At 36.1% G+C, this 5,637-nt stretch overlaps 1 pseudogene; it reads left to right on the top strand.

Moving 5' to 3' along the window:
* The first annotated feature begins 3,129 nt into the window (after positions 1-3,129).
* Positions 3,130-4,908, top strand: LOC107776886 (uncharacterized; annotated as a pseudogene).
* Positions 4,909-5,637: the final 729 nt, after the last annotated feature.

Raw genomic sequence — 5,637 nt, 5'->3', positions numbered from 1 at the left:
CGTTTACTATTATATGATTTTAATAGATGCATCTATTCTATGGTCATATGTGCATTTGTTATCAACTTGCAGTTTGGCTTTTGCAAGATTGATTGCTCAAATTATTAGAGCACAGTTTCATAATATAAATTATGATGATTTATCTTGATATTACTGGTTTAAATCCAAGTTGGTTTAGCAGAAATTGTATGCCTCAAATTATATCTAAACCATTGGTTATGAGAACAAAATTGCCAAAATAAAATTTGATATGTGATATATTATTTAATATATAACAGTACTTGTATGCATCTAGCCAAGTTATAATAAGTTCTCCCTATCACAATCGGTTCAGGGTCAGAAACTAAATAATTTTCATCTAAAAATATGAATGTGCTATATGATTTAATTGTTCTACCACAATGCACAAAGATGGATCCTCAAATAAAGCTAGGGATATTTGTTGGTGATCCCAACAATAGGGGGAGAAAATAGGCAGCTAAAAAAGTAATGCATGTAATGAATTATTACGAGTACATCTAGATCCTCGTACGAGAAAATGTGAACTTGAAGTTCAAGTGATAATTCATTTGCAAAATATTGTCAGGCGTATTTGTTGACCCAAAACTAAATGTCATATTCAGCTGCTAATGCTCCAAATAAAATAAAGTTCATAATGAATAGAGTCTATGGTATGCATGAAGCATAATAGACTAATCGGTTCCAAAGATAAAACTCCTCGAAGAAGAAGAGGAACAAATGTTCAAGATGGTCATAATAAGGAGGCAAGTGCTCTAGAAGAGCACCACGACATAACACTTCATAAGACATCATGGGAGAGGCTCAGGTACCTGAAGATAATAAGATAAAGAGTTCTCAATAAGTTATGTCTTTATTGGGTAATAGTAGAATCGATATAAAATGATCGTTGACGATATTGTTAATATAATGTAGCGCTCAATATTATTAATATTGACGAGGATCTTGAGCTCAAATCTGTCATGAAATTTGGACAGATAAATGATTGGCCAAATGAAAAATACGCAATAAAAATTAATTTCACCTGAAAAATATGAAGTTGGATGGATAGTCCCAACATCTGAAAGTATAAAACCAGTGGAGGTATAAATGTGTTCTTGTGCGAAAAAAAAGGTCAAGTCGATAAACATAAAGGCGACTTGTGTCACAAGAAAATTTGTAAATATCCTGGCATTGATTATATAGAGACATGTTCTCCTGTGGTGGATGTCGCCATTTCATGTTTTAATCTGGCAATACAAGAAAAATGTGATATGCGTATAATAGAAATCATTGAGGATTTAAATTGTTCTGAAGCATATTAAGGTTTCCAAGAAATTTATTAAATAAAACTTCATAAATCCTTATACGGGTTGAAACAATTAGGGCGCATGTGGTATAATCGCTTGAGTGAGTACCTGTTGAAAGAAGGGTACAAGAATGAATCAATTTGTCCTTGTGTCTTTGTAAAAAGATCTGGATCTAAATTTGTTATAATCATTGTGTATGCTGATAATTTAAATACCATTGAAACTCCTAGGGAGCTTCCTAAAGCAGTAGACTATTTAAAGAAAGGATTTGAAATGAAAGATCTTGGAAAGACAAAATTTTGTCTTGGTCTACAAATTGAGTATATGAAAGATGGAATTTTTGTCCATCAACCAGCATACACTAAAATGATTTTAAAGCGATTATATATGGATAAAGCACATCCATTCCGACATCATGAAAATAATGAAGAGCTTCTTGGTCCCGAAGTACCATATCTTAGTGCAATTGATGCACTAATGTATCTTTCTAACATTACAAGGTCTGACATAACTTTTCCAGTTAATGTCTTAACAAGATATAGCTATGCTCCTACAAGGACACATTGGAATGGAATCAAACACATATTGCGGTATCTAAAAGGGACTACCGATATGGGATTATTTTATGACAATGATTTCAGTCCCAATCTTGTTGGTTATGCCGATGCTGGGTATTTATATGACCCACACAAGGCTCGATCTCAAACATGCTATGTGTTTACATATGGAGACACTGCCATATCTTGGCGATCGACTAAGCAATCAATCGTGGCTACTTCATTTAATCATGCTGAGATAATTGCTATTCATGAAGCAAGTCGAGAATGTGTATGGTTGAGGTCTATAATACATCTTATTCGTGACAAATGTGGTTTGAAGTGTGACAAATTACCCATAATTTTGTATGAAGACAATGCAGCATGCATAGCCCAATTGAAGGGAGGATTCATAAGGGGGATAGGACAAAGCAAATTTTACCAAAGTTATTTTTCACACATCTTCAAAAGAATGGTGATATCAATGTGCAACAGATCCATTCAAGTGATAATATGGCTGATATGTTCACCAAATCTCTACCGACGTCAACCTTCAAGAAACTAGTGTACAAGATTGGGATGCGAAGGCTCAAGGATGTGAATTGATGCTCTCATCAAGGGGAGTTAATACGCGTTGTGCTCTTTTTCCCTTACAAGGTTTTGTCCCACTGGGTTTTCCTTGCAAGGTTTTTAACGAGACAATCAAAAGGCGTATTTCTAAACATGTGTACTCTTTTTCCTTCACTAGGATTTTTTTCCCATAGGATTTTTTCCTAATAAAGTTTTAACGAGGCACATTATCTATGGACATCCAAGGGGGAGTGTTATAAGAAAAATTAAATTATGGTGGATGTCTACTCTTCCTCCATGATTTCTCAAATGCTTAATGACATATTGAATGACATATTTCTATGCTTAATGACATATTTAATGACATATTTTTCTTCACTTTTCATGCCTATATAAAGGCCTTGTAATAGATAAGAAAATACACACAATTGAAGAAGAAAATCTCTTCCTTCTCTCTATCTCTATTTCTTGTTCATGTTTTACTAAATTGCTTTTATTTCATAACAACATGTCTTGTTCATGTTTTACTAAATTGCTTTTGTTTTATAACACGTTATCAGTACGAATTGCTCATTTCATGATCTTCTACGTCAAGACTATGTAAATTATACGCAGACAATGAGATCAAGTACAATGAAAAATGTCTTGGATGATAATACAAAGATAAGTTTTACATCCATCTAAACCCATTCGTATTTTCATATCTTTGCATTAACTACCATGAACCACCACAATCACCACCGTCAACCACCACAACGACCACCAATAAACCACCAAACAACAACCCAAATCCTCAAACAAACCACCACTACCTTCACCTCCAACCTCCTCCTTTTCCTTCTCCTTTCATCCCTAATCCTCACTTTCCGTTCCAATGTCGAAAATGGGACCCATTATCTCACTTCATTCATCGATCGTGACCCTTCTCTCAAATCCCTAGTATCTCGTATTGACCTCCTCTCCGCTGCTACTCAAACTCAACACCACCACCACCTCCGCCGTCATCGCCGCCGCCCTTTTCTTCACTTATCCCGTGTTGGTACCCTTGATGATGATTTCTTCTCCGGTGATTCGGACCTTGACAAATCCCTATTTCACCCTAACCCTAAACCTCAGCCCAATTCCACTTTCCTAATTCTTTCCGATTTTGACCCTAACTTAGGGTTTTCAAATCATATCATTGATAATGGGATTTTATTTCCTCAAGCAATTCGTAATGGGCTTGTCTCTTTCAAGCCCCTTTTAGAAAAAACCCAGAATTTGACCCATCTTGATAATAATACTGAAAATGAAATTGTAAATGAGAATGAGAATGAAAATGGGGTTGTTGATTTGCAGTTCTTAATAAAGGGTCTTGAATTGGGTCGTCGTGACGCCACGGCATTGTTGTTTCTTGTTAGTTTGTTATCAGCAGCTTATGCTTATGTAGTGTTGGCTTTTTTGGTTACTTACACTTGGGTTCATGGGATTATTTTCTTGCAAGTGTTGGATAATGTGTTAGGGAATTACAGGTCAATTTTTAGGACTGCATGGGAAGGTTCTAATTTGGGGTTAAGAAGGCTTTCTGGATTTGTTTTGATGAGGTGGGCAGTTAGGGATGCTTTAGCTCAGTTGTTGGGTATTTGCGTTTTTGGAGAAATTGAGGATCAATATGCATTTTTTAAGGTTTTTGTGAGGATGAAATTGATGCCCTTTTCGGATGTGGCACCGTGGGTTACAGGGCATGAGAAGGAAAGCTTGTGTTTTGTTGTCTCTTGGTTCTTGGTGGAGTTGGTAGTGGGGTTTATTTTTGCTGTCGATTCTTGGGTTTCGATTGTGGATTCGACGAAAAGTGGTAGAGAAGTTGTCAAAGAAGGGTGTCGTTTGTTGAATATTATGGTGTATCCTGCTATGGGGATCAAGTGCTGGGAAGTTTTGGTTTGTGGGTCGTTAACGAGATGGATATTGGGTCGAATATTTGGAGAAGTGTTTGCACTGGCATTTCAGTCTGTTATGGAAGTTTATTTCATGGTAGCTTGGTTAACATTTTACTTGGCTGCAAGGTGCAATGATGCCTCTGCAGTTGGGAGGACATTTGGATGAAGAGAATTGGAAGGCTTCCTCGAGGGAGTGAGATGATACTAGGTGGGAATTTGCTAAAGATTCATTCCCTTGCCTTGGTGTTATGGCAAAAGAAGCTTTAACTGGATGGATTGTCGCCACTGATGGGGTAATCTTTTAGTGGTTTGACTTTCAGTGCTTCAAAATTGTGAGTCAGCACAGCATTGCTTAAGAAGTCACCAGCTGCGCTTTGTATGTACTCTGTTCTGAGGCAATATATGACTTGTATATTTCATGGGAATTCTTGTTGGCTATTTCACGTCCATTTCGAGTATATGCTTTACCATACAAATCTTTCATGGTGATGCAACCTGAAAACTAGTTGTAATTGTTGTATTTCTCCTTTTACCATAAAGGGTAAGAGATTTAAGGGAGCCTTCTCCTTTTTCTTAGAGTCACGTTCATGTTGTAGATTCCAATGTTTTAAAGTAAGTTGATTTGTATAATGATACATGGTAATCGTTGAACTAAACCTTTCCAGTCTCCTAACTGGAAAAGATTAAAGAAAAACTTCCAATTGGTCGGTTTGAACTTCCTCTTGATAAATGTTTGAACATTGACCATTTGTTGCTTAAAGTATTTAAGGATTCAAGTGATTATTTACCTTGTAATTTTGGAAGAATGAATGCTTAGATGATTGAACAAATGATTTAAAAAAATCTCGTGTTTGCTTGAAAAGAATCTGATACTGTTCCTTTCTCATTTTTCTGGCTAGATGGTTCCACATTTTTTTTCTTTTTCTGCCCCTTGCTTGTTTAGTTTCAGAAAGAACAAAACTTGGCCTCTTAAAGAACCAATGAAGTGTCCACAAGGTGAACAGATTATCAAGTTTTAACATTTTTATCCCCTAAAACACTCCGTTAGTTCACCAATCAAAGTTTCCGTCTTTTGTTTAAGTAGGCCTAATTGTAATCCCTAGTACATATAGGCTTTAGGGTCAGGTAAGGAATCTGATTCTGGTAGGATGTATGGTGTGGAAACTCAACTCTGAAAAACAAGTTTCCTCGCTTATTCCATATTATGATGAATAAGGAGGCCATAGCAGCTGAGCTTCTTAGAAGAGATCGATGCTAATTGTTTTCACACACACACACACACACACATATATATATATATAGGAAGCT

The sequence above is a fragment of the Nicotiana tabacum genome, chromosome 2 (assembly GCF_000715075.1).
Source record: "Nicotiana tabacum cultivar K326 chromosome 2, ASM71507v2, whole genome shotgun sequence".
Lineage (NCBI taxonomy): Eukaryota > Viridiplantae > Streptophyta > Magnoliopsida > Solanales > Solanaceae > Nicotiana > Nicotiana tabacum.
This window is presented reverse-complemented; position numbering and strand designations above follow the sequence as displayed.